General features: G+C 41.3%; 1 protein-coding gene across 2 annotated transcripts in view; it reads left to right on the top strand.

Moving 5' to 3' along the window:
* Window positions 1-22,760, top strand: part of btbd11b (BTB (POZ) domain containing 11b) — a 65,430-nt gene that overhangs the window by 1,969 nt on the left and 40,701 nt on the right. The gene's annotated exons all lie outside the window — the stretch shown is intronic.

The following is a 22,760-nucleotide window of genomic DNA, read 5'->3' as shown; positions in this document are numbered from 1 at the left end:
TGCTGTGGCTCCTCTTGCAACAGGTTTACGTAATGAAAGGCCTTGGGGGACCTATGTGCTATCATGCATTATGCAGAGTGATGTGAATAAAACTGAGTTATAGAGTGAGGGAGAGAAAGAGAGGCAGACAGAGAGAGAAACTTCAGGAGACTCTGTCACCGTATTGATGAATCACCAACAGAAGCCTGGCATCATGAGCAGCACTTTTATTTCACTGTACCTCTTTGTTTTAAAGGTACAGTGAAACATTTTTGTTAAACATGCTCGTCAGCTTGTTCATCCTTTCTATGTCTGTTTGCATCCAACAGTACACGATTGTAAGGCTTCAGCTGCACAGTCAGAATCAGACTCACATAATGTGCGTTCATTGTGATGACAACATACAGTAGTATCATTATATTACTGTATACCTTGACACATACAGTTCAAAGAGACTGCAATATAACGTCAGAGTTTACAGTATGAGCACGTACTGTACATTATCGAATGTCAATATTCAGTCGATCTGCATACTCAGGCCACTTGGCATGCAGCAAGGCACCAGCTGTAAGGTGTGTGGTGTTCAGAGGTGCATTGGACCGGTGAATAGGATGAACTGCAAAAGAAAAAAACTTCTGGAGCATGTGGAATGTTGATGTAATGCCCAAGGCTAGAAAAGTATTGTGTAGGTAATTACTAGCCTGGAAATTGACTTGAAATTCTATAATTTTATAATAACAATACATCAAATGACGATGTGTAGTGTGAAAGGAGAAGTATGGTGTCATTTAACTCATTGTTTTGGTTTTCCTGCACAATGTTCATCATCTGTCTTCACCGGCTGGTGAACACAGTGGAGCATGTAGCAGTTAAAAAGACAAATGTTTTCCTCAAGGAGTTAGTGGAGACCTAAAACAGAGCTGAAAGGAGAGAGAATATTGGACTATTAATCGCCAGGTGGCCAGGAACATGAATGCTAATGTTGCTATTCTGTTGAATGTGAAACTATAGGCAATCTTATGCAAACACCGGCCTTAGACACAATAATATGTCAGTGTGTGCTGCCCAAAGTGGCAAAAAAAGAGTTAATGCAGCTTTAAGTCTCATAATGTTCAACAGAGACATACAGTATTTTGGCAGATTTCAAGATACCCCCCCAAGAGGCCAAAAGGTCTGTTATTACAGGTTTAAGACTAATGGTTTACAGACAGGGGATGTGTGCGTCCGTTGGGGCATCAGAGGAAGACTGTTTGAGTTCATATAGGAAGTTCCATATAGTGAAAGATTGTCATCCCATTTCTCATTGTGACACTGCAGGACCTCTAAACCTCAAAACACCCTCTATCTGCAGCGACAGATAAGGCAGAGGCACAAGTCAATCCGAGGATGCGTTGTCCTTAACCAAGCCGCCAAATTGAACCTCCATATCGCTCCATCAATTCTCTCAGTCTTTCTGCCAAGTGGGAGCAATTGAGTTGATTTTTCCATATTATGCAAACGCTGGTGACCCATTGTCAGGAAGCCTTTATGAATATCTTCATTGCATCTCTTCCATCAAAGCTGATTCCCTTTTTGTGCTGTCACAAAGCAAATAATGTAGTTACTCCGTTGGGTGTCGGCTATTCCTTTATTAACTTTTCAGCTTCAATCATCTGGTAGAATAGATATCTGCACACTTAAATCTATGCAGAGAACACTTTATTTCTAGCTTTCGGTCTAAAGGACCTTCATCAGAGCATCCGTGGTTCAGATGGATGGAATTTCCTAGGAGGAATGTGTTCCTATCAGTTTACTGTATCTTTGATATAAGGTAGTGATGAGGCTGCCATTGCATAGTTCAATCCACATATCTAAAAAAGACACATGTTTATGATCATATTCCAGCTTCTATCAGCTACCTTAGTAATGACTTGAATAATTTGGCAGGCTTTCTCTCTTCTACAGAAGGTCAACGCAATAATTTGACATTTTGTGACAGGCAGTGTCACCGCGAGTTGAATGAGAAGATTGATACCATTCTCAGATCTCTATGTTAATTATAAAGCCAACCATCAGCCAGTTAGCTTAGCATAAAGCCTGGAAACAGAGGAAAACTGCTAGCCTGGCTGTCTAAAGTAAAATATGCCGACCAGTAACTCTAAATCTCACTAATTAACACCCTATATCTTTATGCGTTTAAATCGTACAACAGACAAAGTATAAATACAACACTTTGCTGTGTTATGTGCCTGATAGTTCCTTGTAGAAACAGAGGGATTTCTGGCACAACCTGATCATTTCTAAGCCAGTAGCCATAATTTCCCCAGGTCTCCACTTGCTGCCTGGAAACAACATGTGACAACAAGACATCAGGAAATTACTACTTCTAGCCATCAAATAGTCTGCTAAGCTAAGAGGCTACTGGCTGTAGCCATAAATTTACAGATTGGAGATTTGTACCAATCTTCTCATCTAACTCTTGGTTGTTTCAGTATTTGATATTAATTAATAGGCCTTAACTATAATTACCGTATTCTATAATGTCTGTTATACACCTACTGCACCTCACAGCTCTGCATTGGCACATCTATCGTATGGCAGGCCTCCGACACACATACTAACTCTTAACACATACAGCAAGATGTCAAGAGCTCCTCTAGACATGTCTGAGTCAGTGTTATTTGCAGGTGGGTGTTGGATTTCCCTTTTTCGGCTGTGGTATCCTGTCAGAACAGGAAACTGCTCTATATGGTGGGATATTTCTTATGGCACCCACTAGACCCAGGAACATATGGATTCTTTGATTTTCTTAACGATGTGTGCATGTCACAGTGAATGTCTAGGGGAACATGATATCCAGTGCTCGGGGATATGTACCACCCTGAGGACGATTTTCTAATCACGCTTTAGGTGTGAGATGACTTTCAAGTCTGGGCAGAGCTTGTTTGATTCAAATATTTAAAGGGAAGTTACATCCTAAAGTCATTTGAAACGTGTGTAGGTAATGTAGCTTGTAATTCCTGGCTCATTTTGATGTTTTTTTTCTTCTCATTCATGTGGTCAGGTGGCCAAACATGCATGATACAGTTGACTTGGTAAGCAGCAAGCTAAATTATCATTTAGCCCAGTGGTCAATTTGTGGAACTCTGTAGTATGTAGCCATGGGTCAACATAACATATCTCAAGCTGCTGCAATCACTATTTTTCTCATTGATAAATTCATGTGTAATGTAAACATTTTTCTCTCTCTGTTTTGGTTTTATGGCCTACAACTTACCTGTTTTGGTTTAGTCTCAATGTTCTCATCAGTGTCGATTCCAGCATCAATTAGCTATTTTCAGAAAAACATTCTCTGATAAACCCTCTGTACACTACCTGCCCAACACCGAAAGGCAGAAAGACAAAGTTAGCGACTAGCTGGGGAACATAGTGTAGCATTTAGCAGCTTAAGAGCCAGATATTCAGCTTTGGAGTGGAGGCCAAAACAGAGCTAAAAGGAGAGCAAATATTGAATTTTGAATATTATGACTCCAAATAAATGCTAATGTTGCTCCGTGTCTGCAGGGTTGGTGAAAAGGCAACTAGTTGCTGACACGTTTGCCATAACAACTTTATAAATTAATTCGTTACTGTTATTGCTGGATCCACTGCCCCAAAGCCACCCAAACAAGTTAATTAACCATGGTCGAAATTTTTTTATTTAAGATTTACTGCGCTTCTACTGTATATAAAATCTTGTCCAATGCTATTTTTAGTTGTTGGAACCTGTGATGGAAACTGGCAAAAGCTACAACTGTGTGGTACAACATATTTAATATTTCTTGTCAGTATTCTTGCACCTGTCTGAACACATGGTGAAAGAGGCAATGGTTGCTTTGGAGACTTAACATTTTACATTGACATTCAACAATCATTCAGAGGGCAATCCATCACAGAGCTGTCAGAGATACTTCTCTACCAATGGCAGCCCCGGTAGTGGGCCCAGGCTAGTCGCATGTCGATGTGTCCTTGAGCAAGACACTTAACCCCAAAAATTGCTCCCGTAGCTGTGCCTACGGTGTGATAGAATCTGAATTGTAAGTCGCTTTGGATAAAAGCGTCTGCTAAATGACTGTAATGTAATGCAGAAATTCAATTTAGCCACAACTTGCATCTTTGTGAAGCTGTTGCCAGTAGCATGTGAAATATAACCCTGTTGAAGGGTAATTTGAGGTAATTTGAACAACTGGGCATCCTGCTCTGTGGCATTGTTCTCGCCTCAGTCTTCCTTTCTTTGCCTGAAAAAACACACAGTCCCTCCAGCACAAAGAACACACATCTCTGAATCTTGTCAAAAGGCAGTCTGGGAAATGTGGAAAATCAACAACTGAACACGCAGATTTTGGGAAGTGGGTGTACACAAAAATGGTAAATTACAGCACTGTAGCATATCCCCTGAAAACCATCGGAACGTTACAGTGTGAAGTGTGTCACCAAAGTGTGATTTACCTTTAAAGCTATGTTCTAAAAGCAGAATATGACCCCACACTAAGCATTAAACATTCAAAAGTGAGACCTCACTTTTGAGTCAAACGTGTATGAAAACCAGAACGACTGAGGCACTTGTTGAGGTTATAATGTATTAAAACTGTGACACTGTGACACTTTATAATTCTACTGGGTAGCTTTGGGCTGTTTTAGTTTAGTGCTTCACGGGGGTGAGGGAGTGCAGGTCTCGTTCCATTCACAGGTCTTTTGTTCAGTATCCAATGGTCGGCGTTGCACTGTGAGGTCGGTGCCTGGTGCACACATGCTGTGGGGAAGGCAGGCAGACAGGAATGACTGCGGTCTGCAGCTGTACCACTCTGTACCAGTGGAGACCAGTCCCCATTATGTCTGGGGGTGAGATAAAACATATCTGTGCTAGGGAAACCCGTGCACAGCAGCATACACTTTGGCATATAAGGCAGCAACATCGACAGATGCACACAGAGAGGGACACACACACACACAGTCGCACATGGCCCTGGAGCAGATCTGGTAATAATTGAAAAGAGTTTTGGAGGGAAATGAGGAATGCTGATGTGACATGGAGTCTGGTACAGTGAGGGTGAGCTCCAGCCAAGCTTTCTTCAGTTGATTAAGAGGAGACAGGCAATAGAATACAGTTAATTCTGCACCCTTCTGGCAACACCTGCGATAGATCAAGTGTCTGTTTTGTTTTTCTTCTGTTAACATCCTTTTTTTTTCATGCACCCCTGAGGATGAATTGCAAGTTTTAGTTGCACAATGCCACTCATTGCTCTGTGTGTTGCATGCAGCTGGTGGACCGGCATTAGGTCCAGTATGAAACAGACACTTTATAAATGTGACTGCTGTCATTGTAGACAATAAACATGAAGACGAAAAATAAATTGTATCCTACTGTTCAGGATCCTTTCAGTGGTTATTCAATATGCAGACTGGATGGAATTGTTTTTATTATATTGAAATCAGTGCCAATGTAATCAATATTTGTGGATATCTCCTCAGGGTAAAAAACCACAGCACCCTTCTGTCATTTTAGAAAAACACTGCTGGAGCTGCTGCAGCAAAGACTCATTTTGTAGATTTCTGTAATTTTCATGCATGACCTTTTACACCGAAATGACATTTACTCAATTTTAACGCTGTCAGTGACACTGAAAGTGTGCTTTTAAACCACTCTTTACATTCCCATTTACTGTCAGAGAAAAATATTCAATATTTTAATCTCCAGGTGAGATTATTGAGAGAGCTTCAGCTGCGTTACTTCTGTTTATTTCCCCGCTGGACTAAATCCTCTGGGATGACTGAGTTTTTCCAATGTACAGGCAGCAAATTCTGTGTTAGCTCACAGACAATGAAAATATATCAATGCTAGACCAAAATAAGTTGACAATTACTTTGCACTTATGGAGCCAAATCCAGTGAAGCCGTGGCTAAGAATGAATTGTTCATGATGTCAACTTTGGAAGAAAAAGCAGAGGGAGAGAAGGAAGCACAGATGGCAAGGATCAAAACAAGAAAATCCATAAGAGAAGCTGTGGCAGATGAGACCCAGTCGAGCAATGCCTCCTTCTTATTATAGCAGGAAGACGACTCTGCAAACAAGTACCAGCAAGTGGATTAGTTAGGTGAAGCATCAGTATCTACTGCACTGTTTTTTTGCAGCTCCAAATTCCTATTGTTGTGTAGAGGGAAATGATCCTGTTTAAATAACAGCCGGTCTGGCTTGAAGTTATGAAGACGATACGGGGTAAACACGCTTTTAACTTCCCCCCTTTGATGTGAGCTGAACAAAAGTCAAAGAAATCGTCTCGTCCCATTAGAAAAGTGATACGTCTGATAGAGAAAGCGGCGTGTCGTGACACGCCGAGATACTTCTGGAGTCGCCGTTGGCGAACTGTGAACCAAATACAAAAATATTTACATAACACACTCAAAAACACACATACAACACAGTGCTTCAATCAATTTACATTGGATAAATGGGAACAACAGGGTTTTTTAGCAAACGCACAATGCCGTCTCGTGGCGGGGGCCAGCACCGGTCGCAAGTGGCACTATGCTGATCCGGTTATGCCCATCATCTCGCCTGTTTTTTAATCACAGTAGCACAAATATGACAGTCAGAGGACCTGCCAGCAGCAACATAGATGTGAAGTTCATTACTTGGGAGAAAACCATCTTCAGTCACCGCTAGCCTCCTCTGGGTGTGTGTGGTGATCCTCGTCTGATAGTACTGTCACATCAGGGCATAATTTCCCTAAATCAAGGAGCAGTCCAGCACCACACAGAGCCAGTCAGTCAATCGGTGATTCAGTGTGAAGAGGAGCTCTTATCTGCCCGGAGCACCAATTGAGACGTATTTGAGAACAGCTTAGATGAGCTGTTTGAGTTGGAGAGCTCCGTCTTTCCCCTCGTGTAGTTTAACTTGTTTCTGCTTCCGAATCGCACACAATGTGGCTCACTGATTGTCGGAGTTGGAAATAATGTTGAGTGGATTCAGTTGAAAGAGTAGTTTGATATGTTGGGATATGCACTGTTTGGCAGAGGGTTGGATGAGAGGATTAAGGCCACTCTCATGTCTGTATGTTAAATATAAGGCTACAGCCAAGGCACAGGAAACGTGCTAATTTGACAGATTTACATGAGAGTGGAATTGATCCTCTCATCTTACTCTTGGCAAAAAATATAATTCGCGTATTTCCAGAGATGTCAAACTATTCCTTTAAAGATCCTCATAGTTTGTCACCGAATCCTTGACTTTCCTAAATCTTTGACAGAAGATTTGTCAAGGTGAGGAAAATCTACTCATACAGAATATACCCTCTGAGCTGCCAACGTTCAAGTCTCCTGCAGTCAAGCTAATCCATGGCTGTAGTATATTAAGCCACGGGGTTGTGAACGTGTCTGGGATTTCTGAGGTGATCGTGGGGAGCTGAGCTTCTATTATTTCAGTTCTTCACAGACCCTTCTATTCGTGTTTCCTCTGCACATGACGAATACAGAGCCATCAGCTGTATAAACACAGAGCAGATAGGTCATGTGACAGAAATAAACACATTCTCCTTCAGTGTCACCATGGGGAAAAAACACATACTTTCACTGCATGCCATAAATGAATTATCCTTCAATATATATACACTGGTTTGTGTTGATCACTGCTGCTGTCTGTTATGTCATGAATCCTTCACAAGCAGCTGGTGGTTTTGAGTCACCACTAAAATGATATACATATATACATGGTATATAAAGTAAATAAGTAATATATAGTAAATATGTATATATAAATACAGTATACAGTATATGTAAATCAGTAACTGATTTCCCAGAATGCCTTTCAGCAATCCCCTGGATGTGCCTGTACTTGTTTTATTAATTTGCAGGTGGAGGGATAAGGTGTGAAGGTGCACACCAAGAGAGCACGTTTTTCTAGCTGAGAAAGACTCAAGAGTTGCACCTCTTCCTTAGAACTGGTCTTGTGGGTGTGCAATGCATTCTGGTCAGTCGTCGTGTCTGTAGGTAAAGAAATGAGCATACACAATGGACAGAGCTTTAGAAATACTGTTGTCAGTGTATTGAAAGTCCAAATAGGCAAATTATGAAAAAACTAGTTTCTGTAGGAAACACTGCTAATTCAACTTTTTAGCATTTATGACTACAATATTGGTAAAACTATTTGACATTAACAATAAATGTTCATAAACAATTGTGAAAAGTGCCATTATATTTATTATTACCATGCTGCATAGGTGCTTTTATTGGCCTGAAATGAATCCAAATGAAATACATAGGGTCCAAAAATACTGGAATCCGGCTAAGCACTGTGCACAATGCACATACTGGAACTTAGTAGCATTCTAGGAGGCGTTGAAGCTGCTGATGCACTACTGATTCTGTTCCAACGGACCCGTATCCCATTACCTCCCATGAGAGCTCAGAGCGCTGACCTTCGGACTATGTGTGTGTTATTGCATTTATGCATGTTTGAAAAGTGAATACGCCATTACATTTTTCTATTTCCAGTGTGCAATTGCCTCAATCAGAGCTTGTGACCTGAAGAATTGAGCCAGACGAATCAAGATGTGAATAATTGAAGGCATTCTATTTGTCTATCCTCACTCCCTCTCCGTCTTTGCCCTTCCGTCTCGTTTCTGCTGCTCTTCTCTCTTTCTCTCTTCCTTGCTTCTTCATTTTCTCCTCTCGGTTTCAGCTCCGCTTTTTCACTCAGTGCAGATAAAACGAGTCCACATTGCGCCACAGCCTTGATGGAGAATATGTGCCGACTTGGGGTAACCTTGTCCCGTCCTACATGTCTGACAGTGCTCTAATAGTTCTGTCAATCCAGACATGGAAGGCCCCACTGGGGAGCCTCAGCCGAGCTCGCTCTGCAGAGAGACACATGTGTCTGACCCATGACAGATCTCCTCCAGATCGAGCTATAATCTGTAACCGTAATTTGTACTGCGGAGTGGGCGGGACAGTGTGTGGGGGATGTCAGAGAAAGTCAATGAGAAATGTGCCAGTCAACAAGACTGTGCTTGAGTATCAATCAACATGTTTACATTAGGTCCACACATCCAGTGTCAAACAGCCTTTACTCAAACTCTGTACTTAAACTGCTGAACGTTGGACGTCTTCTCAATCCTTCACTCTGACTGAGTGAGCTTGCTCAACCCCCAGCTGAACTAGTGGCATATGGTACAGATTACCACAGGAGAAGGTATATCTCTATTTTGTTCATGCCATTTCTTATTACTAACACATGCTGGTTCCTGCTTTACTCCCATTTCATTCTTCAAGTGGACCAGAGACTGGCAGAACAACAACCGACTGTAACTTCTGCCCTGAAAAATATTCAGACATTTCACTGTATATTTTGTTATGGCAATCATAGCAGGGTATGGTACCTTAAACCTAAAAGATAAATGTTTCCTTGCAATAATGTAATTTAGAGCATATTGTATTCATCACTCCTCTATGGAGGACAGTTTTTTATTTGGCCCATATGCTCTGCAAAACTCACTCTGTCCCATTTTCAATGTTAGGATTTAAGTCTTCAAAGGAGATCATCTAACTAATGACACACAAATCTTTCCCAAATTCTGACCATGGGATTTAGAGAAAGGCTGAGATAAAAAGAGTGGAAAAAGTTGAACGCGCTTTTTAAAACTTACCTTCTTTTTGTGGCAAGTGGCACTGTAATTATCTGTACAGGCTAAATTGAAGAATTCAATGTAGGGTTTGCTATTGCTAGTCTGGTAATCCTGCACGGTGAGGACAAGACCCCTGAATGAGTTATCGATTAGATGTTTCTAGTTACTTGCTGCCCAATACTGGTCAGAGGGTGGTAATTGTTGGTACCAGTAATGAGATGCCAGAGGTAGCCGATGTTAAAGCATTTTGAGGCTGTGCTTAGGAGTTTGGACTGGAGGCTGCGCTGCATCTTGGACCAAGCTGTCAAACTACGCGATGTAGTTCTATTGAATGAATACACATTTAGCTTGGACTGTGGCACTAGTTGAAAGGTCAGGGATAACCAAAGTTATCAGAATTCATTCTGAGTGCATCCAAAAGTTGTTATCTCAATAAAAATGGCAATCTCATGGCGCTGTAGTTTAATCAGGGGATCACCAAAGCAATTAGCATACATCCTCTGGGCACCATGGATATCTGTACCAATTTTTTAAACTTCGACCTGCTGGTGTATCCTCTTTGGTTTTTGGAGTTTGAATATCTGATGCAAGATTCATGGAAACCAATCCAATAAGTGTCTAAATATTTCATGCTGAACCACAAATTTCAACTTGCTTGTGGCGCGAGAGGAAAAGGGAGGGAATCACCAAATTCAGTAGGATTCATCTTCTGGGGACCATGAATGTTTGATTGCCATCGATCAATTAGATGTTGAGATATTACAAACGAGACCAAAGTTGTGGACAGAACCGACTGACAGACCTTGCCATCCCTAGAGCCATGCTGCTAGCTAAAAATGCAAAATTTCAAAACATAAAAAAAGGCTTAAGAAAAGCATTCTATGTATGTTCTCAGGTCGAATTAATACATACAGTGCATTTTAGTGACAAACAGTGAAACTTAAAAGCTATGCTTGTTTACAGTGAATTCTCAAATGGGTGTTTTTAATAACCAAAGCTAATTTCTGGGAAACACCCACACAACTGCCATAGTACAATGGTGATCAAAGGCCACTCAGAAAGACTCAGCCTTGTCATGACTGTTATTTTAATTCAGGCACTCTCTCTTTGGACTGACAGAAGTTCAGAGTTCTCTCTGACTCACAGGATTGAGCGGAGTTGAGTGGATGACACACTGCTGGTGCGACAGGTGTGTCTGTCAGTTTTATACCTGGCATGATGTTGCATCAGTTTGGCCACACAGCTCTGATCTACAAAGTCTCACTCCCAGCTGGAAGTCTGTTGTGTAAAGGACACAGAGAGCACTGGCAGGATGAGTTACAGGATGCTGGGAGGAAACGCTGTTCGCTTTCAGATAATCTCCAAACCCACTGAAAAATGCATGAAGCAAGGAATTTTTTATGCATTGCATGAATATTGTTTATTCACTTCAATTCAATTTTTTGAGGCACTTCTGTTTAGTTTCTCCCGATATAAGGAATAAAACCTTTCTTTGTCTTGTGATTTGATTCCTGTTTTTTCCTGGGAAAGATCCAGAGTCTAGATTAAAATGGTTAGCTAAATTCTCCCACCCCCTGCTGGATGAGGAAATATGATCTAAGAGACAAAGTGCTGTGTGTTTAATAACTGAATACGATTTAAAAGATCAGACCTTAAGCTCTGGGGTGGAGATTCATACACCAGTTGCACCATCATTTTGCTCCAGTGTCCCAGTATAGTCATTAACCTTCTGTACCGAGTACCAAGAGAGAATGGTGAAATGAATCGCACCGATACACAAAGTCCCACCTCTGAAAATGTCAAATTCAGGCTCATTCTTCAAACAGGATATAGATTATTGATCATCTTCAGGCGATGATGAGTGATTGCTGTTGTAACCTTTTGCACACCTGCAGAACCTACATGGTCAATTAAATGATAAATTCAACCTCTGCTGACCTCCCACGGGGACCCACAGCGTATTTTGTTTGAGCGTGTGCGGCGTGCAATCACACAGATGGAGTTATTGAGAGAGAGAGAAGGGGAGAGAAGAGAAGCAGATGGAAGGCCAGATATAAAAACAAGGGGGGGAAACATTGGGACTGAGAGGCTGAAAACAAGAGACTGCACATTTTGTTTCTGTGTAAGTGTGTGTGACAGATGCGAGAGCTGAGATCTGAAGCACACTATTAGGGTTGCCTCGGCTGGCGATGGAAGCTGCATCCATCCAATTTGGTCTATTTGCTCATCTGTCAGTGGCTCAAACCAAGTAAGCTAAGCAGCACCTAAGCAGCGCTGCGACAGTGACTGTAGAGTCCAGCATTTTGTAGAGATGAATGACAGCCGCTCAGAGAGGGAGGCAGGAGATGCGGCAGTACACTGTGTGTGTGTGTGTGTGTGTGTGTGTGTGTGTGTGTGTGTGTGTGTGTGTGTGTGTGGAGGGGTTGGTAAACATGAGGGTTAATCAAAAGAAGACAGCTTGAAATATACAAGTATGTGATAAGTATTATAATCACATGTTGATGATGCAAGATCATTACAGTCCTCTGCTAATGGTGCAAAGTACATTTACTCAAGTACTCTATTTGAGTACAATGTTGAGGTACTTTACTGGAATACGTATACGCTTTTTGGCACTTTACATTTTTAATAAACACAATATTTCAGAGGAAATTATTGTACTTTTTATTGTACTTTTTTGTTACATTGATTTGACCACTAAAGTTAATAATTACTTTACATTTTTCATATAAAAATCATTATTATATATTATTAAATATAATGCACCAGTGGTGGGCTGTCAGGGCCAGCAGAGCATTCTCTGCTGGTCTTGACACTGACAGAATCCCAAAGTTATAGCTATTTCATAATTTAATTATTTTTCATAAATACACTACATGTATTATAAATATGTTTCCCATTAGCTTATTATCGCATTGCATAGCTACTGTCTTCCTCAGTTGCGCTGCAGTTTGTTTTGAGTAGAGCTTTTATCCAATCAGATTTCGCCCCTATGCTGTCTCTAAGTAAAAGAATCGGCCCGGAGGCCTTCTGACTCACAAGTGCATCCATGTGCAGTTTAAGTAAATGAGGACGATATTGTTGATTGTCATAGTCTTCCACCAATCAGCTCTTTATTTTGACATGTTGGGCGTATTCTTTGACGTGCCAGAGCCTTCTAGCTGGCCTATAAGTACGTCAGTATTAACGTGCAGCTCTGCAGTGAGGTACAGCGTGCACTGTGATTGGTCAGTGGGCGAGCACGTGACTATCGTGAAACGAAACTTAAGGTAGCCAGCAGAGCTTAGTTGGAGTAGTGAGAGTTCAAATTGAAAGATATGGAAGAAATTATGACATTTTTAGCATTTTGCTTGGTGTAGATTATTTTCTTTTTTACCTAGCTTTGTTTTTTGTGGGATTAAACTCTTTGTCAACAAAGAAAGGAGGATGGAGTTTGTGTTTAAGTGATCAGCATTTGGTAAGTAAACTGCTTGTTTTTTTACATCTAATATCTGAATGGCCCTCGAGTGTGTAGCAGAATGCGTGTTCCTCTGCAGCTCTGCTGGATTGATTTGTTGCTTTGTTGTCATATGAATATATGTGACCGGTTCTTGTGAGTTTGTTGTTGTCATTGTGTTAATTATATTGATTTTGACTATATGCATTGTCCGTTAATTACGAAGCATACCGTCATGCGCGAGGTCATTGTCCGGACAATTGAATCTGTCTGTTTTCTTTTACAAAGCAAGAATCATGGTCTGGAGAAATGGGGATTGTGTGGCTTCAAACGTATTGTTCGGTTCGTAAGCCTCGTACTGAACGGTTTAATACGAATACGTGTATTGTTACACCCATAGAAACAAATAATCGTAGCTGTGGCGTCATAATGTGGTTATTAGGAGGTGGTTCAACTGTAGTAGGAACAGCACTGAAGGCCCAGGTATAAAATACACAGCCTGCCACTGGTTGACAATAAGTAAAAGTAGAATGGATGCCTGTATATAGTAGTTGTGTGTTTGTCTGAGACAGTTGTGATCTCAGGATGATACCGGAACTTATAGCCTTCGGGGGTCATCCGAGGTCACAGGTGACTTTGTTGAGATAAAAGACTCGACCTGCGCAAGCACGAGACAGAAGATATCCAGTGTTAATCACTGCCTCTGATGGTCATCCAGGATTCACAGAACCGTAGTTACATCCGTAACTTTAATTTTCACCGCAGGTTGAAGTGCCATGTAGAGGAGCAGAGGGCAGAGAAAAAGTTTAGCATTTACATCAGTTCACAAAAGAGCTCCAGGTAGCAGGGAAGAGCCAGGACAAGCCTGAAAGTTGTGAATTATGTATTTCAGTTCAATAATGTACAAAGGAAGGCAATCATCCTCCTTCAGAAAAGAGGACTGGTAACAATGCGTTCAAAAATCAAAATCATTTGGTTTGTGTTCAACTTTAAATTGTTACAAATTTGACTTCATTTGATGGTGATCTTTCAATGATAGCTTTCCCACTCTGATATACCTGTAGCTAGGTTCCTAATCAACCTTCACCACACGTTGTCTCTGCACTGTGCTCTGAGCAGCACAGCTTCCATCATATATTGAAGACCTTAGTTCATCACTTCACAGATATGAGATCAACTTAATGGCCTTCCCACAACTTTTCCTACTTTTCTTTAAGCAGCAGTGTTGTCGTGCCTCTGTTATCCTGATGCCATCTGACTTCAGCTCTCTGCCGAGGGATGTTTTAAGGCAGATTCCTCTGTAAAAAGACGGGTTGGAGGGGCGTCGAGATAGAGACCCTGCCCTTTGCCCTCTCCCAACACCTATGGCTGTTTAATAACAATAACAGAGGCAGAGAGAGAGAGAGCTCCTCGGGGCAGGCGAGTGATGTTGACCCAAGTGTTACCCCCTGTGGGGGCGAAAAGTTTATCACGTAGACATCACAGTTTCAGCCGCTGCAGCTGAAGGGAGCTGAGGGGGGTGTTGAGTAACAGAGGGAGCCTCAGGAAATGACTAAATCCATACAGACAAAGATTCAACATTTCATCCAGAGCATCAGGGGCAGTGCACTCTGCTCCTCCTCTCCGTCGCTCTTGTGCAAAGCAGACAATATAAAGCTAAAGCATTGATTTTCAGATTGATTTCAGCTTTAATGGATGAAATGATGAGGCCAGATTGAGCCTCATGAGAGGCTGACACCGCTCCTCATGCGCCTCTGGAAAGTTCAACAGTTAGAAGAGAAAGAAAGTGACACTGCAAATGTACTTATGCAGACACTATTTGAATCCTTTAAATGCATGTCATCTATCCTCTCTTGAGTGAAATGTCTTCCTGTCTGTCATGATGTTTGTTGGCTGATCCCCGCCTCACAGTGCCTGATATGGAGGGTAGCGCAGCACATTGTCCTCTAGAAACCCATTCTCACTGCTGCTCTAATGTCATAGGATATACTTAGACCAGCCAAGGAGATAGGGTGTTTGAAGATGCTGTGGGATTTGATTTTCTCCATGGACAAGGATTACTACTTGAGATTCAAAACAGATATAAATCATTTGCATATTTACTCTGGCAGGATGAGCGCTGACCTGCCCCATCCAATCTCTTTCCATCAAAAGGCATATTGGATTTCTGATTTGAGGGATAACAGAATTGCTTGTACTCAGATTTTTATTTAGGGCAGACATTGTGAAGGTTAACAGTGAATGTGTGAAGATGGATGCTCGACAGGGTCACTCTATGTATAATCAAAGTTGATGAACCATGAGCTGTGAAATTTGTGTGCGGAGATTTGAAATGTTGCCTCTTTGTGATGCAGAAGCAAGAAAATAAATCATTTCCGCCTCGTCCCACGTGGCACGCCTCTCAAGGCCTGATTGTCAGCAGGAGAAATATGACAACGTTGCAAGGATGATTTTGATCTGCTCAGGGACCCGGGACAGATACAGTACATCATTCACAAAGTCACATTTTCAAGATTTAATATTTCCTGAGAAGATATGTTAACAATTGAGAAGTACAGTAGCTCAAGTAAGTGGGATGTGATTAGCTTCATGATAAGTTGTCATATAGAGTAGCTTAATAAATCTTTAAAGACTTCAAAATATCTTCTTTGTGGAGTTAAATGTCAATAGGTATAATTAGTTATATTTTTGATGGGGAAAACCCACATTTGCAAATCTCAGCCTTGGCCTTCTATCGGAATATAAGATTACTGTAAGTTACTGCTGTGAGAATGAGTCAACTCTTTCCGTAGCTTCTTGTCTCAGGGGAATTATCGTAGCTATTTTGATACTTTGTAAGATATGAATGTGAAGAGAGAAAGTAGTGGACTCCTGCAAAGTGTCAGTGCAGAGTTGATTAATGAAACAAGTTACAGACATTCGTCAGGCTTTACTTTCTTCTTTATATGTAATTTCATTCTCCTATGCACACTGTGCATTGGAGGATATATATTTTTGTGTGGAATTTTTCTTGTCAGAGGCTGTAGCATTTTAGAGATTCAGAGTGACATTGCTTTTATAAATTAGAAGGATTTGGGTGCAGTTTGTCTCTAAAATCATATGATATTCACACATCATAAGCACAAATCTCATCTAATGGAGGAATGGCTCCAAATATATTGAAGCTCTTTATTTTCTCTTGGAATCGTTCCGCACCACTGGCAGGGCCTTAGTGGAATTTAAGCATCATTAAGGAACCAGCAAGATGCTTTACCTTGAAAATCCATCTCACTTTTTTATTTCTCTACGCATGGAAACTAAATAATGTGGCTGGATCTCATGCTTGGCGTTTCCTCACGTAACACCGGAGCGTGTGTTGAGCTGGAGCAAGAAATTATGAAGTGTCTTGTTCGAGTGTGGTCTAACACGTACGGTACACTGTATACCAAGACAGCTGGAGTTCAGTGGGGGAAACCAATCAGTGTGTAATGCAAACATTCAGCGTTTAATGTCTTGAAAATGGAGGCTTTAGACAAAACAAACACAGACACAAAAGACACCTTTAAACCCTAGTGTGCTGTAGTGCTATTTTGTATTATCTGGAAATGTAACTGTGCTTTGAGAATGTGGATTTACAAACTCATTGAATGTGCTTTTGATTTTGTTTTGTAGTGGACGGCTCCACAGCCCATAATGACGGGTCTTTAACAGTGTATAACAGCTCATATGGGGGCCCAAACCATCGTGGTTATACCAGTGTGGAGTCTAAGAGGAAAGGAGCTGTGTGGCACCCTCATTTTTACATCAGTGTGTCACATCAGATTGTCTGATCAGTGTTTATGAAATTAATTAGTCATTTCTATCCTTACAAACACAGCAGTGTACACACTCAGCTGCTCCTTCACAGTGCAACGTTGGCTGCGGGGGACAGTGTTCATTTCTACTCGTTAATTGCTCATCTCTGTTGAACGTGCATGGATTTCACATGTTCGCAGGGAGCTTTGGTAATGAAAATTGCCCCATGACATCACACCACACAGAGCCTCGTCGGACCTATTTGGATGAGGTAGCATACTGAACAGAGGGGACCCACATGCTTGGGTTGTGGTCATGTTGGTTTTGGGGTTTTTAGGCCCATGGTGTAATGAAGGAAAGATGGCAGAGAGCCATGTGCAGAAAGGCCTATTATGTGAACAACATTCCCAGGTCCACAAGCAAGAAGCCCGAGAGCACACTTTGAGATGACAACATTCAATTTGCTGATGGCAGGAAATGTAGTTTCAGACAGGAACTGAAATAAGAAACAGCAAACTGTGGTCTTTTATTTCTTTAATCTTCGTGGGCTTTGAGGCATTTGATACAAAACAAAACATATTGGGAAGCTTTTCTTCTGTCTTCTTAAAGGAAATCCGCCTTTTTTACTTTCTTTCCGAGAGTGTGGTCTCATGTCTGTGCATTAAAGGAATAGTTTGACATTTTGGGATTTGGTTCTCTTTCTTATAGAGACATAACTAGGCTAAAGGCAGCAGCTGATTAGCATAGCTTAGACTGAAGATTGGGAGCACATTGATTAAACATATGAGCTTTAATGTGTTAATTAGTGAGCTTTAGAGGCGCTGGAAGGCAGTTTTTTTTATGTTAGACAGAGCAACTCTAGCTGTTTCCCACTGCTTCACATCTTTATGCTAAGCTAAGCTAATTGTCTCTTGGCTGTAGCTTAATATTTAGCATACAGACATGAGAGTGATATTGATTTCTCATCCAACTTTCCGTAAGACAGCAATTAAGCGTGTATCCAAAAATATCAAACTTTAAAAACAGAGCTTTGCAGAGCAGAGGATGTTGTTAGCCTAGCTTAACATACAGACCAGAAGCAGGGGGGAGGAGCTAATGTGGCTCTCAACAAAGTGAGAAATTACGCCCACCAGCACTTCTAAAGCTTTTTTGTCTACACAATGTGTCTTGCACATTTTATTCATTCAAAAATAAAAATGTTGGAAAGATCTAGGCTAGCTAGTTTCCCCTTGGTTCAGTCTTTATTCTAAAATAAGCTAATCCACGAGTCCAGAACTACTCCTTTATTGACGAGGTTAAATGCTAACAGATTGGTACTGCTACAATAACAGTTGCACTCATACATTTAGGTCTGTGCTGATCATGTGAGTGATTATACTGTGTGAAAATAAAGGTGGACGGAGAATGTGAGAGGTCTGTAATCAGAGCCACCAAACCCTGTGCTGACAACTGCAAACTGAATTTCCTCTCGTACCTGTTGTGTTCTGGTGGTGTCAGGTTCCCTGTGGGGAAGGAGATTAAAATGTCACACTGTGTCTCTGATCCCTCACCCTGTGTGCACTCATTACACTCTCTGCTGTGCCGCCTTTGCCCACATCCTTGGTCTGACCCAGCTTTTGACTGAACTCAAAAACAGCACTGATTTAGGAATCAAAACCAAGCTGCATCACTTTTTCCATTTGTGTTGTTTGCTGTTTCTTCAAACATAAAAATTGTCTTGTTTGTGTCCCATGAGGGAGTAATTAGGCTGAAGCATCAGGGAGCAGTTTAGGACAAAAGTAGAAGCAATAAAAAACACAGTTTGTTCGATTGGGAATCCATTGTTGCACAAGGAGTTGCAGGAAAAAAAGAGGATTTATGGGAGACAAATGCCTCGAAAGTACAGGAAGATATATGCTTTCTGAGGCCGCTGCACACCATCCAGATGGCTAATGGCTCTCCGTGCCTCTCCTGCAATGGTGAACTGTCATCTCTTTAAACCACTGACACTGTTGGAGGCCAGCCAAAACACTTCTGAATACATGAAAAAAGAATCAATGCATGATCAATAGAGTAAAGCATCCAACCATTCAAATGGCTACACAGCGGTGTTTGATCAGCATGAGCAAGATCAATGAAGGATTGTCCTGTGGGAGTTCAGCTGTGTAAGAATCTGTGAAATGATGACAGCATGCAGGCCATGTGCCTCTGAAACAACACACAAACATAAACACTGTACAATATAGTACAATACAATATGACAACTAAGCAATCTGGACTTCAATACAGGCATAGGGCTGACTCAACACCTTGTTGATACAATTAGTCATTGCACATGGTAACCTTTACAACAGTAGTAGCCTATTTATTGCAGGGCTCTTTTATTGCATTGTCTTATATTAAACAGTTGCTTTTGTTTTTGGGTTGACTCCGTGTGGAGGCAACTCTGTTTGCTTGTTGCTAGTGTCATCACATACATTAAACGGGGAACAGAGAAAGGGCGAGAGAGATGAAGAGGGGAATTTCTTGAATGTCACAGAAAACACACAAACATTATTCCAGTGTATAAATGTAGTATGCCTGCCTGTTCTTAGATGTTTGAAAAAGTACCTACATTGCAGGAATAATTGGGCATTTTGGGAAATATGTATTCACTTTCTTTCCAAGAGTTAGATGAGAAGATCAATACTAATGTCTGTACGGAAAGTAGTAACAATCTTCTTGAGAAGGCAAGTTGGCCTAAGGTTGTTTCCAAAAATATTGAACAATTTCTTCTACATTTTTTGGATTGAACTATTTTAATATAGTGTTCTACATCTCATTTTATGTTGTTTTTAAAGAAAAACATAGCTTTTTTTGTTAACCATGATAACGTAATATGACTTTATCAAAATTAAAATTAAAATTAAATTTGATTTAAAAGTGTATTGATCATTCACTGTACAATACGGCTCCATTATATAGCCTACATTAGTATTTCAGGCAAGTAGATGATGTTATGCACCGTATGGCAAGGGGCTGAATTGTACTTTCACATAGTACAATATAATTAACTGTACATTGAATATACTGTATATTGTCACAAGAGAGGTATTTAGCACAGAGAATATTTGTTTCTGACTGTTCAAATTGTGCGTCATCTTTGGATAACCAGACGCTTGGGTGCTCCGTGTACAAACAAAGGCTGAGTCCTTACCAAGCGGCCCGTCTTCAAATCCAACCCGCAGCCTTGCACTGCATGTTGTCCCCTCTCTCCCCCTTTTTCTGTCTAACTCAGACTGCATAATTAAGGCCTAAAAAGCCAAATATATGTAAAAAAGATAACCGGACGCTTTGACGTAGCAGCCAGTATATAATGACTACAGGTACATATCACTCATTTACAATCACAACACATGGAATGCAAATAGCTTTATTCTCACTTATTACGCAAATTGCCCCTGATTATGATGATGAAGTATGATTTTTAACAGAGAAGGTGAACTCTCTCACCTTTTTCAAACACTTGCTGCATCAAATCTCCCTTCTGGAGCCTGCAGGACATTTCCCCTTTTATGTGTAATTAAGGGCAAGAGCTGCTTTTTATGGCCTCGGACACCTGCGGGTCAGAAACACACCTACAAAGACAGCCAGAGTGCAACCCTTTGAACTATTTCATTCTCCCCTCTGGTCGTTCGCTGCATAACTCCTGCGCTGACAATGTTATTGCTTTTTGTCTTTACCAGTCTGCACACGGCAAATGCAGCCTGGCAGGTGTAATGGCCGGCATCAGATATTATTCTCCCTGCCGGGGAATTTAGACAAACCACTCAATTAATTTGACAGATGAAAAGTGGACGCTTAGAGAAAGGTCATCCCGATTCATTAGCTACAGTAGCTGTTTTATCTGCATTAGCATAATCCTGTTGTCTTTGGCATAACAGGGACATTGGCATTGGTGCTTCTCTAAAGTTTGGATCAAATGCAAACTGAATTACATTGTGTCCACTGTTACCTATAAAAATGACAACTTTGTCCTCTGTTTTGGACGAGATACGAGGTTTTTCCTCAAGGTCTTTGCAGAAGGAGCAGGACAGGAAGAAAAAGAGAGGGAGGGACAGTTACAGGACTGGCCTTGCAGTGCGCATGTTGTAGTCATTAGTTTTTGTGGTGGGGAGCTTTATTGCTTCCCACTCCTGTTAAGTCAATCCAACAATTTACTCTGCTCCCCTCGCTCCCTCTCCTCTCTGACAGTTTCATGTACGACTGTTATGTCTATGGACGTTTCTGGTCAATCAGTGCAATGTTCTGGATGGGTGAGCCAGCGGTCTGTCAGCCCGCCGGTGGAGGCCGTACAGTTCCTCGAGGCAACATTAGGGTGGGTGGAGCTCTCTTAATCTTGGTGCCCTTAACTGGATGGCTGTAGGCCAGTGGCTAGCACAGCCTCCAGCTATTGATGTCATCGCAGATTTTCTGGTATCAACACCCTCAGGATGTGTGCTCAGCCGTGGTTGTTTGTTTCTGTAGGACAACAGCAAGTCGCAATACTATCCGGAGACTTTTCAAGGCTCCCTTTGTGCAGTTGTCCTTATTTTAGCCTCGTCTAGCCGCTAGTCGCTAAACGTAAGTGAAGCTAAATGGGGGACAAAAGCTAGATGAAGTGTAATGTGGTGGCGCTTTTAAACACTGATTACAAGGGTCGACAACAAAGGGCTATTTTCGTCCTGTAAAAGTTGCTGACCTGGAGCTGACGGGGAACGATTGTGTTTCACATGCTCCTGCAGGCTCTTCTGTCCTGCTCTCGCAGCCCAGAGACAGACACACTATCACATTTTCTACCAAAGGGCATCAGCTTCTGCTCCAACCTTCAGATTGTATTTTTGTCTCTTCTTCACATCTGGGCTCACAAGGTCACCGCAAGAGACAACAGAAGCCTTTTTGCAGCTGAGTGATAGTCGCATCTTGGCAGGTTGTATCTCCATCATATTTGATGACAGGGGAAGTGACTGTCAGTTGCTGGCCGTGTCGACTCCAGATCCTCTCAAGTCTATTGACTCTCCATCACTGTCTCCCTGTTTTCATTGTTTTTCTCGTCTGGTTTCCTCTCCCCAATCTTCCTACACCCACTCTTCATCACTCCTCGCTGTCTTTCTTTTTTCATACTGTACATCTGTCCTTTGGTCATCCAGGTCTCTCTTGCTTCCTCTAACGGTAAACATGAGTCACTGTCTAGAGTTAGCAGAGAGTACCATGGCCTCATTTCAAACACCTTTTGCCAAAAGGGGAAAAAAAACTTGTCTTTTAATTATTTTAATTATTCTGACCTGAATTTGTAACTGCAGGACATTAACATTCAACACATTGTTTGTTCTACAGTAGGCCATACACATAGACTAATTCAATTATTTTTATGTTTCAATCCAAATTAATTAAGGGACTGTATGAAAATGATTGGGTCTGGGGAAGGAGAGCGAACCCTATCCAGCATAGAACAATGACATACCCTTGCCTCTAGTACCTCAAAATAATATATTTATGGACAACATAACAACAATAAATATTCCAGCCACTCTATTTTTTAGATAAAGAGCAGCACCTCTGTGGCTTCTGATGAAAATGATACATGCATCTGATCAGATGATGATATAGCTGGATATATATGAGACCAGATTTCTGACTTTCCCTTAAAAAACAATTATTATGATGCCACGTTTCTTCCAGACAGCTGTTTCCAAGAGCACAGCATTAAATATCCAAAAGTATACCATCTTTGTATTAATCTTGGATGGGAACAAGTTGAATGTCCCTCTCTGCTGTCCCAAGAAATTACCAACTCACTACCTTCCCTTCAGCAAAAAGAAAAAATATAAAACCCTCACCTTTCTCTGACCCCTTCTCCCCTGCTTTCCTCACAGTCCCTTACATTTTGTGTATGTGAGGTAAACCCTACCAAGATTTTATGCGAAGCTCACCCA

This window comes from Anarrhichthys ocellatus, unplaced genomic scaffold (assembly GCF_004355925.1).
Source record: "Anarrhichthys ocellatus isolate YVR2014 unplaced genomic scaffold, GSC_Weel_1.0 scaffold2, whole genome shotgun sequence".
NCBI lineage: Eukaryota > Metazoa > Chordata > Actinopteri > Perciformes > Anarhichadidae > Anarrhichthys > Anarrhichthys ocellatus.
The sequence above is the reverse complement of the archived record's forward strand: the minus strand, read 5'-3'. Positions and strand labels throughout refer to the sequence as shown.